Genomic DNA, 19,994 nt, shown 5'->3' with positions numbered 1-19,994 from the left:
CATGATGTAGTCCATTGCAGCCCCAAGGCACCATTACCTGTACCTAAGCTCCTTCTGACAGATGTTTTCAGAGAAAAAAAAAAGGTCTTTAAAGGAGAATCTCACAGTAGATCACAGCGCCATGTGATGCACCGTCTCTTCCACACCTTCCTAGGCCTAAATAGTAAAATCAAGATCTAGAAATTCTGATTCTTCATGGTTTTTGATGAGATCACTGTGCCATGTTCTTTTCCATATATTTTCTTTAATGTAAATATTTAGAGAAGTTCTATTCATTTCTTCTTAAATTCATAAACGGTGAGTTTGATTGTGGTTTCCAGCTTCTTTGAAAAAACACCAAAAATACCTTTTTTGAAAAAGTAACTTGGTAAAAAGAACTTTTAGTTTTCAGGGGAAAAAAAGACTTTTTTTTTTTTTTTTTTCTCCATCAGAAATCATTTTAGCTCAGAAGCCATTTTTCCCTATCTTGATGAAAAGAAAATTATCTGATCTTGAGATCAATAATGTTGAAAACAGCAACAGCAGTGATCATCCTGCATGGACGTTTTTTTCTGATGTTCTCTCAGATCTGAAAAGTTTTGCATACTGTAAATTTTGGCCTGACTTAGCTCAGGCTTCAAACTTTCATCAAGCAACTCCAAAAAATAGGGGTTGTTTAAATGCAGCAAGGCTTGGAAATGACAGTTTTTTAGATATTCCAGTGTGTCAAAACATCAAAGGAAAATATTGAAGTGTACCAGTGTGCTTCTAGTCTGTCTGGTGCTTTTTCTATGGAATAGTCACATTTTCTAGGGTCTAAAGCGGTGGTGGATCATTGTATGTAACGTATTGTCATGCCACAAGGCATTAAAAAAAAGAGATTGAAATTATCTTGAGAAAACCAAATCACTTTATTTCAAAGACAAATTAGATTGATCTATCTTACCATTCTCTATAGATTTCATAAGCACATTACTTGTTGAAGTGGTAGCAGACATTTTATATATTACAGCAATTTGCATACGTTCATTAAGCTGTACTTTGTAAGGCTTTCTGACAGGGGCATTTGATGAATCCTTTTGTGAACTGCATTGTTTCTTTGCACAGAACAATCTGTTAAATCATGCCTTTGTCCTTCAGTTTGTCAGTATCAGTAAATGAAGCAGATGTTAATAACTGTGGGAGGGTTTGGGGCTTTTTTGGTGTTTGCAGAATATGGAATAACTGTGGAGGGCACGATGTGTTTGCAAAAGTGACAGCTGGTGTTATTAAAGATAGAAAGTGTGCTAGAAGCAAAAAGTTTCCTTGGCATCTTTTAGCAACCCTCTGAGATTTTTTGGAACAGTCAAATGGGTGGTCACTTCTAAAATAAAAGCTGCTAATGTTATGCACAGCAATTTGTGTGCGTATACTCACATGTAACGTTGGTTGCAACAGACCTGTCTCAGCCATGCAATAATTCATACTGCTCCTCTATAAATATGGTACAAGAAATTCTCAGGTCAACAATCCCTTGAGACCTGTCTTTGAATAATATTGTTTCATCCTTTACCACGTTAGGAGAATTTTACATGTGATTCGTGTTTTGAAGGTTACTTTTACAAGAAAAGTTGGGTTGGTCTTCATAGTTCAGCCCTTGAAATCTACTGCCTGCCATGAAGATTACTCAGCCTAAGATGTTTGCAGCCTGGAATCTGTGCATTTAGGTGCCTAATGATGAGTGGTAACTCCTGTTCAGGTGTGGTAGCTTGAGTGCTTACAGTCAACCACAGAACATTGCAAGTGAGGATAAATCATGCAGCCATAAAAATGGGTAAGAGATGAGAGGGATAAATAAGAGGGGAAAACATAGTGTATGGAATAAATTTATGTGGGAAAAATGCTACAAGGCTAATTGATGGAGAAGGAAATGCAGAAAAGCAGCAGATGTTACTGTAGAGAATAAAGGGTAAACTGGCTAGTCTCTGATCTTGCAGTTGCTTCTTGTTGGTATTACCTAGTAAATAGCTCCCACTGCTTTTGGAGGTGATATTTGGCTGATTTACACATTAACTATAACGACATTCACTTTCTGATTCCTCTGCTGAGGAAAATCTCTTTGGGGGAATTGAACAGAAATTGCAAAGGGCAGAGAAGTAGTGGCATTACTCGTGTCTCCTTGTGATGGAGCCTGAGCTTCTGTGCCTGGCTTCTCCACAGCTGACATCAACAGCAGGAATGACAACGTAGCGTATAGAATAAATAACCCTCGCTATTGTCATGTTTATAGAGATTGCCTGAAAATATGTAGAGAAGACCAATGAAGGATTTCTGTAGTTGTTGTTCTTACACATGAAAGTAGGCAGCAGCTACAAATCAGTGAACTGTTGCCTTTGTAAGAAGAATTGGCAGAATCTTCATGCTGGATGAAAATTTCTACTGCTTCTGCTTCTCAGAGACAGCCTTATCTTTATGTCTGATTATCTTGCAAAAAAATGAGCAGTGAAATAATTATCCATGCTGATATTTACATTTTGTCTCTCTGCTTGAAAATTACCAGCTCACAGAAGGGAACAGAGGGCGTCTAGGACTCCTTTGGTGGGTTGAACCTTTGGAGAAGAAAATGCCTGCTGTGCAGCTGGAGCACATAGGTGTTCCCAGCCAGGTGACCATTGATGCGTAGTGGGTATAGGCTGGTCTGTTACTGATTCATCTAACTCTGCTGGGGTGATTCACTTTGCTTACGCTGGGAATCATGTGGTGGGTACCAGTGGTGCAGCTGCAGGCTAAAGCTCAGGAAAAATTATGGGGAAAGGAAAGACGCAATACTTTTTCTAATGTGCAATTTAATTTCTTTAAGAATGTGGCTGTTTGGCAGCACTGTGTGAAAGAGCTTTTCCTTCTGCAGAATTCAAAGATACTAAAGGAGCAGTAGAAATACTCAATGCACCATCTACTCATGGTGTTGAAGCTGATGTTGTCATCACAGAAATCACTTTCTAGAACAAAGATCAGACCAAGTGTATTTGGACACATTAAATTCTTTTCCTCCTATTTTTTTTTTTTTTTTTTTTTTTTTTTTTTTTTTCACTCCTCTGCATCTTTTCTTGGTCTGCTGAGCCTGTTTCTTTCTTCCAGTGCATCTTCTTCAGCTTTTTTATTTTTTTATTACTTTTTTTTTTTTTTTTTGCACGTTAGTCTTATCAACCACATTATGCTCTATGTCAATGTGCAAGAATCACCAGGATAAATTACAGATACTCTAGGACTAATTGCAACTAGGTGTTACATATACGCTTACAAAAATGTGCATCTAGAATTTCACATTTGTAGCAGAACTGCCCTATTCAGCATTTTTGGAGAGAGACATAATGCATATAATTATGTCCTTGATTTTTTTTTTTTTCATGTGGTTTCCCTGTTCAAGCCACAGTCTTGCTACAAATTAAAGGTAGAATATTGCGTAAATGTACATAGGCATGCTTGCGGTTTCCTAATGTATTTTTATTTTCTGCTATGCTACTGGCATTTTTACATATTGAGTATATTGGTTTTGTTCTTTCATTACAGACAGTTGTAGTAAAAGTGCTATCTGGAAATTTGATGTGTTTTCAGAGGTTTATACTAATTTTGAACTCATATGCAGAAGTTGTCTAAGAAAGTATGTACTACTATATATGTTAAATTTAATAACCTTTAAATTATCATACCATCAATTTTATCACCCAGAATGGCTCATGTGATGCACTACTGTAGAAGAACTGTCTCATTTCCAAATACAATAATATTTTTTTCTTTTCTTTGGTAGCCTTAAGCTGTATACGTTTAGTGACTTGTATATATTATCTCCTTTTCAGATCTTGGATTCTAAACTCGAAGCAATTCTTGATTATATGCTTCTTGAAAGTTGGAGAATACCTGCAATAAATTGGTATGTGTAATGAATACATTCATATTTTGTGTTGGATGATTTGGAATATGTGTGAGTTTTGTTGACAGTTTAATGCTGAACTTCTTAAAGCTCTTGATAAATCTCAGCTGCCATGAATAGGAGAATATGATGGATCTTTGGAGGCTGAATTTTCAACAGCACGTGGTATTTGTATGGCAGAAACTGGGAAGTGTTTGATGCTCACAGTTACTCAGGGAGAAATGTGTAGCCAAACTTACAAATTTAACTTATAACTGAAGGAAAAAGTGAGTCTCTATGAGCAACTAACAACTTCTGAACATAAAGCAAGCGAGTTGGAAGAAGTAGCTCTACTCTTGATCATCCTATACTTAAGATTGTGCTATAACTGGCTTTTCGTCTGTGTTTCCTTTGATTTTCCTTGCAACTGCTTAAGGTAGTTAAGGTATGAATGTGAAGAAATGCCTGAAGAAAAGGTTTATAAAGGTAAAAAACTCAGGCATGCTGGAGTTCCTGAAAATTTTCTCAAGTATTTCAGCAAAGCTAGTATCTTACTTGGAACATTTACAGAAAATATTCAGGCAATTTCAGAACGACATTCTTGCATATAACGAAGCAATTTTTAGGTGATTTCTTTTTTAAAACTCAGGTCACACTTTATGATGCTTGAAATGCTGCTAAACTCCTAGTAATGGAGAGGGGGAAACAAGAGAAGATGTAGAAGGTTTTATTCTTTCTAAAGAATTTATAAAACCAGACATTTTTTTCATCTCAGCTCTAAAGAGGAAAAGGGTTCTCAAATGTATGGGTGTAACTACTGAACTGATTTTGATCTGTATGAGAAAATTTTAAGAGATTTATAATGGGGGAGAGGTTGAATTGTTCTTATAGAATAAAATTCATAATTAGATTTTTGCGTAGAGGACCAAAAAGATTGGTTTTCAAAAGAAGTTGCATGTTCTCTAAGAACTGGAATGCAAAGTATTTTCATTGAGTGTTTCATTTGTAAGTCCTAGGATGCCTGATGGAAGCTGGAGAACCACTGTCTCCATTTTATGCATAGGGTCAGGCGTTTGCCTGAATCACTTAAAGAATAATTGTCCTGCTACTGGATCTCCTGGATGTTCAGGCCTGTGTACAGGCATGTTAGAGGATCCTATGTCTAATAGTGTTTTCAGCTTGTGTGCAGATCTTGCCACTATTTCCTTAATATTTCTCAAATCTAGCAACGTGCCTTTATTTCTCTCTTTTTCCTCTATGCCTTCTTTGTGATAGATTTGTCTCATTTGTTCTGCTTTGTTTTCTCTTTTGCTTCTTTATTTTGTTTTCCCGTGGTTTTTGCTTTTTCCTCCTCTTTCTAATTCATTTTCAGTCTCTGGAGATTGGCAGCAGTGGGATCTTACACAAGGAGGAGCTTAAGAAAAAATCATAGCAGAATGAGCTTCCTTTTTACTGCCTCTCTAGAGAGCCTGCTGTAAAAGGAAACTTGCTGTCATTCCTGTAAATTTTCTTTTGCAGCCAGCTCTGCTGGGTGTCCCCTTTGTGCCCTGCGAACATCTGTGTTGCAGCTTATGTCTGAACCCAAGTGGAGAACAAATGCGTGAACTTGCTCCTTATTTTGAGCAGGAAGCTGCTGCTATTAGTAGGGCAGGTGGCCTTGGTTCACCTGCGACTTCTAATCCCTGTCTGGGAGCGAAGCAGCCACCTCTCCTCTCCCCTCCCTCCACCGGTGCCCTTGTCCATGGGGAAACATGTTTCCCTGCTTTCCTCAAGACACTGCCCGATGCCTGTCAGTTGTCAGCATTCATTTTCTCCCTCAAGTTTTCCCAAGACATCATGCACAAGGAAGAAATCAGTAAGCTCTGTGCGACTTCTGTGGCATAGTTTACTTTCTGTTGCTCCTGGAAACTTCTGCCTGTGTCCACACAGGCATTCAGGCACCACCCAATGACACCACCCTACTGAATAAGGAAGAAATCTGTAAGCCCTGAATTCAAGCTCAGGAGATGTTGGGGCAGAAGAAAAGCCTCATTCCCAGGGCTGTGCACATGATTCCAGTGACAATTTTTTTTCCTTTTTTTCTTTTTTTTTTTTTTTCTGTGCAGCTTTTGGACACAGTATGAGACAGTTCACAGAGCATGAATTGTGAACTTAACTTCAAACAGACTTATATTAGCCATATTTTTTCTCTTTTTAAGCTAAAAAAGAAACATCAGTGCTGTCCTGTTTGCAAGTGCTATCCCACTCGAGCGTGCTCGGCAACATTTGTGAAGCGTAGGTGATGAACTGCAATCTTTGTGACATATGTGTGCCTCAGAGAGAAAAACTGAATCTGTTGTGTCAAGTTGGCTTCAGCTTATGCTCGCAGGGCTGTTGTGATGAGCCTGAAGGCTGTGAAAACTTTTGTGGAGGATCAGGTACGATGGCAGAGACCAACTGTATCTGCTGCAGAAGGAAGCTGGAGAATATGAGGTCAGTCTAAATCGTCATCTGTCAGCTGGGAAAGGAGTACAGATGATTTAGCAAGACTTCCGCAACAACTTCCCGCAGATATTTCAGTTGGAAAGACTCAGAAATAGCAAATCTTCCTGTCTGATGCTAGCTGAAATGGCTACTAGGCAACTTTGTTTTCCTTCCCTTTCAGTTTCCTTTCCCTTTTGTCAGACAGTTATATTAATTTTAGAGCTTTCCAAGCCAGGTTAGAAGTTGTTGACCCCTTTCCTTCCAAAACTAACTGTCAAGGCAGTCCCAGTGCTCTGCAGATGTCTTTCTGCGTGTGAATCCTGCACAGACAATGGTATCTCGTGTTCATTCATGTATGCGCTTTTTACAGAGGGAAGGATTGGTCTGGCTGATTGTGCGACTGGGAGTGCTAAACAGTGAAAAACTCTAAACAAAAAAATCTGGTCCTCTTTAAATGTTGGCGGACAGATATCTGTCTTCCATCTGTGGCAGCCTATGCAAAACAACAGAAGAGCTGCAAAGTTTGTGTTCTGAAACCTTGGAGAAATAACTGGCACGCTCCAACTTATTTTTTAACTACACACAAATCTGAAACACTAAACACGGGAACTAATGTTAAAATGTGGCAAACAGGCAAGAAGCGGGGAAGATCAGCCAGAAGGCTTGTGGCCCATCCCTTCAGGTGGCAGGGCACGGAGCACGGGGAGCTGTGGCCCTTTGGCATTGCTGCTCAGGCACTGCTGTCACTTAACAGGGGCAGTGGCCACCTACCAGACTGTATCTTACCTCCCCTTATTGTACCTACATCCACTGGCTCCTGGGATGTCCCCTGCAGGTCCCTGACCCTCCACCTGGGTCACACCTTCCTTGACCAGGTGCTGCATGGCCTCATGGCTGGAGGAAGGTGGCTGATAGTCTTGCAGATGTGTATCACCCATGGTGATACACACATGTATCATCCTCTGAAGGTTTGGAGTGACCTTGCTCCTCCATTTTGCTTTTCTAATCAGAAAGTTTGTGAGCCTCAGCAGACAGTGCCAGATTTGAAGGACCGTTTCCTCAAACAGCTCTGTGCTGGAGCATTTGAGCAAGGAAGCACAGTTCAGAGGAGGGATGGGAATATGGATAAAACATCAGGCTGTAACCCGTGTGTTAAATCCAGGCACGCAGGGGGGAGAGTTAGAGTAGCATGGAGGCTGCTCCATCAAAAACCTGGGGTTGTAACAGCCCCCAGCCAGCCCTAAGCCAGAGGAGATACATACAGATGTTTTGTTCATTCTTGTTCTTACTTGAAGCTTCATTGCCTTCAGTGGGCTTTGGATCAGCTTCATGGAGCAGCTGGGAAACAAAGCAAGACTGCATCAGCCAGTATCCCTGGGCAGCAGCAATTTGGTTTGGTTAGAGAAGGTGTCAGCTTTTAGCAGATCCGTGTTCATTTTTAATTTGCCCTATGCTTCCCCATCTAGGCACTGCCCTGTATTTAGTACCGTGTGCCTCCACTACGTTGTACCTTCTATTTATCAAAGTTATGCAAAGAAGATTCACGTTAAAACACTTACCTTTTCTGAATTGCCTTGGCATTGCAACTGTTTGTCTCCCTTTGCAGTGCTGGAAAATGAGTGTTTACAATAGGTGATTACACGCACAACACTTTGGTACATGGGAATCTGGAAGCAAAGTCGTCTTTGGATTCGCTGGAACAATTGGGGCTGAGTCACGTTGCTAAACATGCCATATGTTACCAAGTAACATGCCGTGTTATTAATTGAGGATGTCACTAACGTGTTACACAACTGTCAGACTTAAAAATTAAAGCAGTAATAAGGAGCTTTGAAATTGTCTTGTTTCATCTTGGCTACCATTTATAATACCAGTACTTCTAAACATGGATTTTAATACCAAATGCAAGAAAATGAAGGGAAATGAAGGCAAGTCTTTCTGCTTATGTGGCTTAATGACTTTGGGTGTTCTGCTTAGGATGTAAGTGCCCACCTAGGTGGCAGTCACCTATAGGAACTGCTTCTTTAGACCTCCATTACAGAGATGCTGCATGTTACTACATGCCATGCAGGTGTGAAGATGGTAAATGCCCAAGTGAAAGATTTTTTTATTATTTTTTTTTAACACAAACGCTTAAGAAACCAATGCAATAAAGTGCATATGATCTGCTATTGATTCTGTTATGCCTCTTTTACTGTGCTTGCTTGAAGAAAATGTTTCGGAGTTGTGGAGAGAGGCGTGCACTCGTGTGTTGTGCTGCCTGTATGGATGCTCATCACGCATCCTGCTTTGTGTGCCCATGTATCCCAGCGATGTGCATCTCTCTTCATTATGCAATGATTGGGTCTGTAATCGTACACATACATAAAGTGCATGGTAGCCAAATGTAGCAACATAGGAGCTAAGTAACGTGGATTTGTAAAGACAAGATACCCAGCACAGAGTATCATAAATTGATCCCAGGAGGACAGACCTAGAATATAAACTGTAGTGCTTTGAATATATGCATGTTATAATTGTATTAAATGCTTTGCAGCAATTTGTATTGTATTACAGCTGACAAAGTATTTTACCTCCTAGTAACTAAATAATGTAAATAGTGTTGATATTTTTATTTTCCATATTTATAATTACATTAATTGCTTTGCTTATTAATAACAGACAGTTAAGTGTCAGCGCCCAAGCTGTAGCTGCCAGTAATCCACAAGCGATTTGTTTTCATATTCAAAATATGAATCTGAAGAGTAATTACCCTTTTTGCAAGCACATATCTTCTCAGTGTAAATTTTACATAGAAAAGCTCACTGTTTTACCTAAATGCTGTCATTTTCAATATCAAATCTAGTGCTAATAGAATGTGTTTTAGAAATGAAAAGAAACTTCGGGCTAAGAGGTCAGAAGGCATCCAATGAAAAATAAATGAATAGCTCATTCATTTTAGCTAGGAATTGTGACTTGATTCCAAATAAAACAAAACTTTGAGAAAGGTGTTTCCAACCTGTGAAAACAGCCTTTTTTTATTTCAGAAGCCAAGGCTGGAAGATCCTCATGTAGTGTAATTTTTGCTTTTCTAATGCGGTTTGGTTGGGCTAACAGAGTGTCAGTGGAAAGAAGCATTGTAGAGTTGACTGAATTTTTCAAACAGGAGCTGTTTTTTTTTTTTTTGAAAGTTTCTAGAGACATATTCTTTCTACGTTGTATGTAGGGGACTTGAGTTATTTTTGTTCTTAGAGACAAAGCAAATTGAGATCTTGACATAAACCTTGCTAAAACTTCAGTTAAAGAAAGATTTTTCCTCAGTTTTTTTTTTTTTTTTCTTTTCATTTTTTCATTTCTTGTTTTCTTTGTAATTGTGATGCTTTATTATGTTGAACTCCTTGCCTGAGGCCAGCATTTAAAGCAGGTGATGATTCTGAAAGTTTGCGGACCATTGGTATTTGTCAGAGGTGCACAGTGAAGAGTAAGCTCTGAGTTAATATTGCAGATGTATGCTGAACTATCTGGGTAAGAGCAAAGGTTGATTAAATTCACAAAATAAGGTGATTCATAGTTTTCTAAATATGTCACTCAACCTAAAATTAACTCAATTATTTACCAGTCACACACATGCTAATGAATCCTGACAATCTCAATCGACCTGCTGTGAAGAACTCCACTATCACCTAATAGTATTTCCTCTGCGTTTTCCCTAAAAGGAAAGAATGATTGTAGCATTTATCCCATGTAAAGCAAAAACGCTTGAGGACTTTATTTATTTTTTTAATACCTGCCTTTTCTGGGCACTAGTAAATTAATTACATTTAATTAGAAAAGCTATAAAAGAGGCGCTTCATTTTTGTGAGAGTGTCTCCTAAAGTTTAATCCCCCAGAGATTTCATGTATGATAGTGATGGAAATGGCAGCTCCTAAATCAGCATCAATTATATTATTTAAGAAATAAATTTGAGGTTATTTTTCATGTAAAATGTGACAAAATTATAAAGCTTTAAGACACTTTTATGATAAATGTGATTTGTCATTATTTCTATAGTTAGAATCATCTTATGAAGGCATTTTAGGTGTGTGTTACCAGTAGCTATAAGAAATATGTAAGAAATTTGAAAATTAGCCAGAATCTTGAATGGGTTTATCTACATTCTTGCTAAATACTAAAGTATATTATTTAAATAGCAATGAGGCTATCCTGCATTTATATTTGACTTATTGGTAAATCTCCAAAAGTCTGCCCTGGATTATGGCATAGCATCTGTCTTTCCTTTTCTAAGGTTTTTCCCCCAAAGCTTTACAGAAACCTGGATGAAAATCAACATTGACCCATAAAATAGACATCACTGTAGCATCAACATGGGTAGGGAAAAACAGCTGAAGAGATTTCAGGCCTAAGGTTATTTCTGTCAGGAAAATGGAGCTCGATAAAGATATATATATAATATTTAAAGCTGCTGGGCAATGGCAGGCTATTTGCAGACAGCTGCATGTTCAGCCTTTTTGGATGGAATGGTTAAGTGGCTAATTAAGTGGACAAGGCAGATCTCTGTATGCCCTTAGGGAGAAGTCTGCTGTGCCTCAGCTTCCCACGAAAATTTTGGCAGGGATGTTGGAGCTACAACAATCTCATTGTGAGATGCAGCTCTGGTTATGATATGGGCTTGCTAGAACCCGTTTTACTGGATTTTACTCAGTCACTGCCACCCACAGAGAAACATAAAAAGTTTTCTTTAAAAAAAAGCTGCAATTTTGAAAACTGAAATTAAGTCACATTGAATTGAATTTCTTTCCTGGTTGTTCCAAATTATTACTGCATTTGTTTAGAAGTATTTTTTTCTCTTTCTTTTCTTTTAATGATTTTTATGATTTTCTTATTTGATTTGTTCAGTGACATCAGCTGTACTGACCGAACAGTTGTTTCCGTGGTGACAAATTGCAGTGTTACAAGCATCCTTGAATGAATCAGGTAAAAGAAACAGGTCAACTAAAAATGAAGAAAGTTTACCTACAAAAAATAAGCCAGAAATGTTGGGTAAAAGTTTGCAGAAAAATGGCTTGGGAATCTAAAAATTATTGTAATGTAGTCGAGTCTTCCATACAACCAGAGACATCAGTATGGCTATTGTGACCGTGAAGCACAAAGGAATTTATCTGTCCACAACTGGTAACACCAAACAGCTGGAGAACACTTCAGATAGGTAGCTAGTTCTATAATAAGACTGACTGAATGAAAAACAAAACAAAACACAAACAAAAACCAAACCAAAACCAAACCAAAACCTCTCCTTACTCATCTTTTAAACTGATAATAAATATTAAAGTTCATTGTGATTAGGGTCTTTCTCCTTAATAAATTCCATCTTAAAAGGTTTTGAGTACTTGCCATATCACAGATTCAATTCTGATGCTGTATTGGCAAGACCCATGAGCTTGTCCACTGGAAATGATGGAGTAGCATCAGCCTTATATAAATGCAGGTGAAATCTGACTTCTGTTCAGTATATGTAGCAGAGAATGTAGGTCAAAATTTAGCAGGCCCCACATGGTACTGTTATACGGTATGCTGTATCATCATGGAATTAGTTATTATTTGGGGTGCATGCTAATAAAGGCGAAAGGACCCTCTATGTATACAGCAACAAGAGTTAATTCCATTCCTGTCATGACAGCTCTCAGTGGGAATATTGTGCCTTGCCTTGGCTCAGACGTTATTTCCAATAAATATGGAAATAATGGCCCACAGTGCTGCAAACTGTTAGGAGATCTCATGGGAAATCTCATCAGATTATGTGATAGGTTTGAAATTAATCCATGTCCCCACTGTATTTACACAATATACAATTGTCTCTCAGATGGCTTATAAGGAAAGGTAAACACTACCATCCTAAATCACCAAGGGATGTGCTGCAATACATTCTCTTGGAAGAGACTACATTTCTTTGTATTGATACAAGCAATAGACAAAATGATTGTATAACTTTCTTACACTGCAAACAAACTGCTGTCTGGTTTGTAACCTCAGTATAGAAAATTATTATCTTTCTTGTAAATCTCCTTGAACCTACTTCAGCAGACATTACTTTTTAAGTTATTCTTTTGAAAATCTGAACGGGAAAAAATTGTTGAGAATGTCTGGCTTCTAGTTTGGATATTACCCACGTGGATCCATCCGTCCATCTATCTGTCATACTTAGATTGCTCTTTGGTAGAGGCTTCTTTACAGCAGTGCTGTAGCCTCTTCACAGACTGTGTCATGTGTGCAGAACTGTGTCATGTTAGGCCAAAAAATGTCTTATCTGCATTTCTGTATTTCTGCAGCTTCTCTTTCCTCTCATTGATTTATCTTATTTTGTATCTGGTTTCCCCATTTACCTCATGGACTTCTGTGAAACTTCCTTCCTGTTGTAAAATCTGTCCTTTCTCAAAAAGCATTTTTTTTTTGCTCTTTATCCTCAAAGATTCAACAAACAGTGAAGAAACTCTAGGATTCTTTCAGATGGCTTTTTTCCTTCCCCCAAACCATGTTCTGGTTCTTCTTCTTTGTTGTCTGTGCTTGCCTTTACTCTTAAGAGTCTCTCCCTTCCAATAGCCAGTAGTTGTTGCAGGCAAAGGATTGTTATGCAATCCCCTTTCTACCTTTCTGCCAATTTGGAAGGTTCACACAAGCATTTGGTACAATGGTTTTGATTTCCTATAAACTGTAGTTCTACTTAGAGCTTCTTTTTTCCTCTCCATTTTGATAGACTGCTGTATCAGTGTATCAGCAGTCACATCTGACACTAGTGTTAAAATACGCTAGATACATGGCTCCCTTTAATTAATCACATAGAAAAGAAAATGAGAGAAAACCCACCTAATCATTAATTTCTTCTCATACTACTGCTTCCTGGATTCCAATCGCCTTTATCAGCTTTTAAAAAACATCTGTGAGTGCAATTTAGAATCTCGTACATTCTATCTGATGGGTACAAATGCAACCACCTTCTTTCTACTTCTTTTTATTCATGGTAGATGGATTTTATATGTCATTTGTAATTGTAGTTTTTCCCTCATGTGGAGTGAGGGAAGAGAAAGCTCTCTTTAGCTCTTTATTCTTGTTTACCTTGTTGAGCCAAAGCACTTTGAATGAGGCATGTACCTTCCAAAGAGCCACACACTAAATTCTGATCAATTAATGACCAAGATTAATCACCAGGAAGAAATTATTCACTGTAAGGGTAGTGAGGCACTGGCACAGGTTGCCTAGAGAAGCTTCCCCAGCTTCTGCCCCATCCCTGCTGCTCCATCCCTGGAGGTATTCAAGGCCAGGCTGGATGGGGCCTTGGCCAACCTGATCTAGTGGGTGACATCCCTGCCCATGGCAGGAGGTAGGAACCAGATAATCATTAAGGTCTCTTCTAACTCAAACCATTCTATGATTCTATTATAAGATGACCAAAAAGAAAGCATAAATTGGTGATACAGCTGCTGCTGACAGCACATATACTGCACGGTGAGGTTGCAGCAGGAGGATCTGAAGAGTAACGATAAGTATCCGGTATTACCACTGATGAATACCATTATTACTGGTATGAGATGGAAATAAACCAGGTTGTATCAGAATCAAGACTGGCTTTGTAAATGGCAGTCGAGGGAAAAACAATTCTTACTACTTATCAGACGAACTGGTTTTCAACTGGATTGTTTAGGCTTTTTTAACCTTATATCCTGAGAAATTAATAATTTAAGTACATCTCTTCATGCTTTCTGAAGCTTCAAAAAATACAAACCTGAACAGCATACGGTACTTAAAACTGTGTTTAGCATAGAGGTATTTATCTATTTGTCATGTGGAAGGAAAATTAATAATACTCTTTGTGCATCAAAACTCCTATGCTGAATGTTTTCAGAAATTTCATTATGTAGAAGTCTTATAGAAGCTGTGCTGTTCAAAACATTTTTGTTTTCATGTACTATAATGTGTATTTGTTCAAACAAAGAAATGCTTATCTGTTGAAAAGATAGCAGTGATAAATTACTTTAGCTTTCGTGCTTACCTACTGTTTTCCATTTGGCATTAAATTTCTGGTTGAATCCAAGAGGTAAATAGATCTGGATTCAAGAAGTTGCCTTGATGCCTTTTTCAGCCAACCTCTGTGACCTGTTGATAAAAAGGAAATTTAGTCATCTAAAGGACCATCCTTCTTACACAGTTTAAACTCCACTAGATAACTGAAAGGATTGCAATTTTTACCATTGTCTTTGAGCTGTATTAATTTTCAGAATATGTTCAAGACCTCTACCTTTAGAGAAACAACACAGCACTTAGGATACCAACAGTGTAACTATCTGTTGAATCTAAACAGCATGCAAATTGTACTTCCCGTACTCATCCTATCTCATTATGGGTAATGCTATATATGCTCTGTTAATCCTTTTGAAAAGATTATTGACTCCCGAATAACTTTCTTTTACTACAATAACTCATACCTTCACGTGTGTGTGCATGGTGATTTTTTTTCCCTGTTGTTGACTTTAAAGTTCAAGGGCCTGTTTTATTCCTCATCAGAAAACAGATTTCTCTCTATGCTTAAAATGAAGTATTCGGGGCTTGTGTCTTCCATGTTAATGGCGATTCATCAGACTCCTCTGCTTTCTTCTCACTGAATAAATGATGCTTATGCAATGTGCAGGATGGGAGCATACATAAACAGAAGAGTAACAAAACAGTTTAAAAAAATAAAAGTCAACATTAGCAGTTAGCAGTATTAGCATATATGAATGTGTAAGAAAAAGTAATTAGGAATTCTTCTCTTGCTTGCCAATCTTTACCATGCATCAGCAGAATAATTAATTATTCTATAATTATAGAATATATATAATACATCTATAAATAAGTATTTACAAAATTAAGTATTAATTCATAACAAATAATTATTTACAAAAAAGGAATATTGACCTTCAGAAAGAAGATGCTGTATATTCTGGTGGTGTCTTGAGGCCTGTATCTTCATCTTTATTTTATCTAGTCCATCTTGGCTGCCCAATGAAGGATTGTAGACATCTGATTGTGAAGGAGATGAAGGATCTCGCAATACTTTAGGAGAAGTATTTGTTGTCTTGGGATGAATAAATATGTGCACTTGACTAAACGCTCAACATCAACATGTGTTTGTTTCTCTCTGATGAGTGTGAAAGGACTCCTGAGCAATCTGGACAGTGATATTTTATCTGATTAACAAAACCCAGCATGTCCAGAGATTCTTGCCTGCTATTTTTTTTTTTTTAAGTAAGTCAAGATCTCTGCAGAACAATTTTGTGTCACACTTTCTGTCACTGCTCTTTACTTTGTAATGCCTTCTGATATGAATTGCAACTTTTGACTCTCATTCAAAGCATTAGGAGTCCTGTTTTTTGGGTATAAGTGCACACTGGTCTACTGACCAAAGCACAGAGTTCAAATGTTTGGGCAGTCCTTACTGCCCAAATGTTTGGGCAGTTGTAGCTACCACCAGCTCATGCTGTGACTTTCCGCTGGATGATGATGGTATTGGCCTGTGCTTCTCATTTTCTCCTCCCTTAATGGGAATGCTGATAATGGTTGCTTATTTTTTGATGTTCTATGCTATATAAGCTGAGATACAGGACATCTTTTTATGTATGGTAAAATTCTTCTTAGCTCAATAAACTACTCATTATTAGAATTGTTATTAATATCATTACTATTATTATTTCTAGTTCTGTGCACTCTTAAAGGGATTTTTTTTTTTTCCTAGTGTAAAATCCTACCAGGAACAGCGTACCTTACTTAGAGTAATGAAAGTCAAGGACATTGAGTACCTTGCAAGGCTAGCTCTACAACAAAAGCAGTATTACGGTTACTTAAGTTCCGTCAGAATTCAATCCCTGCCTGTGTAGAAAAGGTGTCTGATGAAATGATTTTGAAAATGCCACTTCACATTAAAAGTAGCATGAGAAAATTGTCCCCAGGATGGTATTATCTGTGTGTAGCAAGTAGTTTCACAAGGAGCTCTTCCATATATACTTCTAGTCTTTTGAAGAAATCTGTATTTTGGAGTACATTAGCTTGCAGAAGGGAAGAAGCAGGGACAGTCTTAATAGATTTTTCCATTTAGACACAAATGCTTTCTCCTATCTCTAACTAATAATAGAGGTAGTTCTTTTTTGGCAAGCAAATGAATGTTAAGGGCACTTTGCTGGATGTGTTTGTGCTATTCTGTAATCTTGCTGTCCATTTATTGGTGGCCTGCACAAATGGGCACAATCCCCAGAAAAATAACAGCAGTAATAAGTTAATTACAGAATCACAGAATTGTCTAGGTTGGAAGAGACCTCAAGATCATCGAGTCCAACCTCTGACCTAACACTAACAAGTCCTCCACTAAACCATGTCACTAAGTTCAACATCTAAACGTCTTTTAAAGACCTCCAGGGATGGTGACTCCACCACTTCCCTGGGCAGCCCATTCCAATGCCTAACAACCCTCTCAGTAAAGAAGTTCTTCCTAATATCCAACCTAAAACACCCCTGGCGCAACTTTAGCCTGTTCCCCCTTGTCCTGTCACCAGGCACATTGGAGAATAGAACAACCCTCACCTCACTACAGCCTCCTTTAATGTACTTATAAATAGCAATAAGGTTGCCCCTGAGCCTCCTTTTCTCCAGGCTGAACAAGCCCAGCTCCCTCAGCTGCTCCTCATAAGACTTGTACTCCAGGCCCCTCACCAGCTTCGTCGCCCTTCTCTGGACTTGCTCAAGCATCTCCATGTCCTTCTTGTAGTGAGGGGCCCAAAACTGAACTCGAGGTGCTCGAGGTGCGGCCTCACCAGAGCTGAGTACAGGGGGACAATCACTTCCCTAGAATTAAACAAAATAATATAACAAAATAAACAAAATAATTAAGCAAAAGAACCACAGCTGTGTGTTGGTGGATGAGTAGAGTGAGCAGCTCACCTCCTGCTGATGTTGTGCTTGACTTATTGTGTGAATTGTTTCTGAACCCTATAGTCTTTAGGTGGGGGCAGGTGGTAGGTAGGAATAGGGGGATTTTGCCAGGAAATACTCACCCAGTTGACAGAGCCAGGCTGCTCTGCTTTTTCCTGAACGAAAAAGAATATATTTGATTTTATTGTTAGTGTTTAGACTGGCAATTTGAACTCTGAGCAGAGCAGGCAAGCTATATTTTGTGGAGTCTAAGAGCGTCCTCTTTCTGGAAAATCTTTCTGAAATTATATCATGGTGAGTAGAATTTGATCCATTCTATAGATAAAAGAGGCTGCTGTTTACAAATATTATGATGAAGCATAGACATTGTCATGTCTAGATGGTATGATAGATTTCATTATATCCTGAATGTAATCCAAGCCTGTTAGAGACAAGTAAATAACCTCAGATTTTTTTATTTTATTTTTTTTTTTCTGCTTGCCTCTTCTTTTCTTCTTTCCTTCATACAGCCTGAATTTTAACAATGGTTTTTTACAGAAATCTTCAGTGACCCTTCACACGTAACACCGCTCTGTGTGAAATTTTATTACAATGAAATCATCAGGGGAAAACAAGAAATCAATCTGGCCAGATAGCTATTACCGTGTTTTAGAAAGGTAAAAACCTTTGGAGAATAAAGTTGCAGTGGATTGATAATGTGTCACAACAGAGCTGTCTTTTCTCTGTGCCAGTCCTTTTCTAAGATTGTCATGAAGAGATGAAATACTCTGGCACCAGGCTCTTGCCCTCCTCTCCCCCTGCCTCTAATAGTAGTACGATGTTTACTGTTGTTGGTAGCCACCTGCTTCCCTTCAAATCCTCCTCATGCAAAACACGGCCGTTTCAGAACAGTCATTATACGTTTGGAAACAGCAGAGCAATTCTCCAAGTCCCACTGATTATGTTGTATAGCAACCCTACTGTATGCTGTTTCTGCTGCTTGGAAGGCTGGTAGCTGCTTGGCAAGCTAAAGAAGAAGCTTCTTTCCAATAACTGTGTTTTTCTTTTATCCCAGAGTGTGGTATTATTTTTCTAGTGGTGTGATTAGAAAAGAAAATATATACAAAGCTAAAGAAATATTCCAACATATTTATAATATAATATTATGATGGGCATTAAATAAAGTCATTCAAGTGCCTGAGTTCATTCAAATATATTTTTGGCTTTTTAAAAGAAATAATTTTTGCACAGAAAGTCTTGCCTGAATAGCAATTATTTGATTAAAAGAATACTGGCCCAGGTCTTGCGCTTGGCTTTCTATAAGCTTAAGCATGCAATCATTTTTTATTGCCATTGTTGAACGCAGATGGATTTAAACAGGGGTTCTCCCACATAGGTTCTTTAATGATACATTTAAGGAAGAGATTGCCAGTGGATTGAAATGAAATCCAGAACCCACGGCTCCAGAAGAGTGTAGGATGGGGTCTGAAAGGAGCCCTGGAGCCATTGGGAATGGCAGGAGCAGCATTACACAGCAAGGAGACCAGAGCTAGAATATTTGTGAGGATGGAAAAATATCATTCTTTCTTCTGAGAGCCCTTTGTTTTGGTTGGATATGGGCCCTGTTCTCTCTTAACCTATTGCTGCCTGTAACAATACTTCTAAATGCAATTGGCACCCATTCCATCTGCCTGCATTCATTTATAGAAAGCAAACAGGGTTTCCAGGGTTCCTTAGACCCACCCTACCCAAGAAACAATTTCTTCAAGGTAAGTGAGAAGAATAAAAAATAAATAAATAAATAAATAAAACAACAACAAGAAAACATATGACATTTGTGCTAAAATCTTTGTAGAACTTCAAACAACCTGCATTCTGTCTATTGTAATCTGAAGTAATGAACTGGAAAAACATACTACATTTCTGCAGATCTCGACAAGGAGTAGATAACTGCCAGAGGTTGAGCTTCTGGAACTCTGGGCAAAGTTTCATGCTGCTGGAAATAGTTTTGTTTTGCAAAGTGAATAGTAGCTGATTGTTAAAGCATGGTCTGTGCTGATGGCAGGAGTGTAGAAAATGGCTAAGACTCTCAAATGAAATATAGTTTAAAATACGTTTTAAAGGGCAAGAACCCTGTGTGCAAAAGCATAAGTGCTGTGAAACTTCTTTTGCCAAGAATGTAACAAGCAGGGACTTGACAGATAAAGAACAAGCAACAAACAAACCCAGCTTTTCCAGAGGTGATGGAAATGTGCTCAGAGCAATGATGCAAGCCCTTGGTGATTCTGGGTGTGTCACCTACATCTTTCCCTTCCAAAGAAGTCCAGAAATACTTGGTGTGTCCTCATAGTCTGGAGAGACTTGGCAGGAGATGTCACCAAGTGTTTATTTGGAATGTAGTTCCAGGGAAGTATGAGACATACGATCTCAAGATTACAAGAAGATTTGAAAATAAAAAAGCAGAAGTGAAATTATTTACCTTAAGGCATCTATTTTTTTTTTTTTTTCAGGTTCAGAGAAAACCAATGTGTTTCTTGTCTACTGCTACTGGAAATTTTGCAGGGTTTATGTAGAAAGTATTATATTTATCAGCAAATAAATATCTTTAAATGGTGCCTAAATGCCAGCAGACTCTTTAACTGCATTTTAGAGAGCCACCTCAATGATCTGCTCCTGTTAATGTGACTGATATATTCTGAGAAGATCCTACTGTAACCCTCTGTTATAAGATTCCTGGCAAATATAGGTACT

General features: G+C 38.2%; 1 protein-coding gene across 4 annotated transcripts in view; it reads left to right on the top strand.

Annotated features, from left to right (window-relative positions):
- The window catches only part of ENOX1 (ecto-NOX disulfide-thiol exchanger 1), a 365,043-nt gene that overhangs the window by 67,896 nt on the left and 277,153 nt on the right, over nt 1–19,994 (top strand). For all 4 annotated transcript variants that reach the window (XM_032203166.1, XM_032203183.1, XM_032203192.1 and 1 more), the window contains exon 2: nt 3,816–3,889. The gene's annotated coding sequence lies outside the window, so the exon portion shown is untranslated. The remainder of the gene's footprint in view (nt 1–3,815; nt 3,890–19,994) is intronic.

Source organism: Aythya fuligula, chromosome 1 (genome assembly GCF_009819795.1).
Source record: "Aythya fuligula isolate bAytFul2 chromosome 1, bAytFul2.pri, whole genome shotgun sequence".
Lineage (NCBI taxonomy): Eukaryota > Metazoa > Chordata > Aves > Anseriformes > Anatidae > Aythya > Aythya fuligula.
This window is presented reverse-complemented; position numbering and strand designations above follow the sequence as displayed.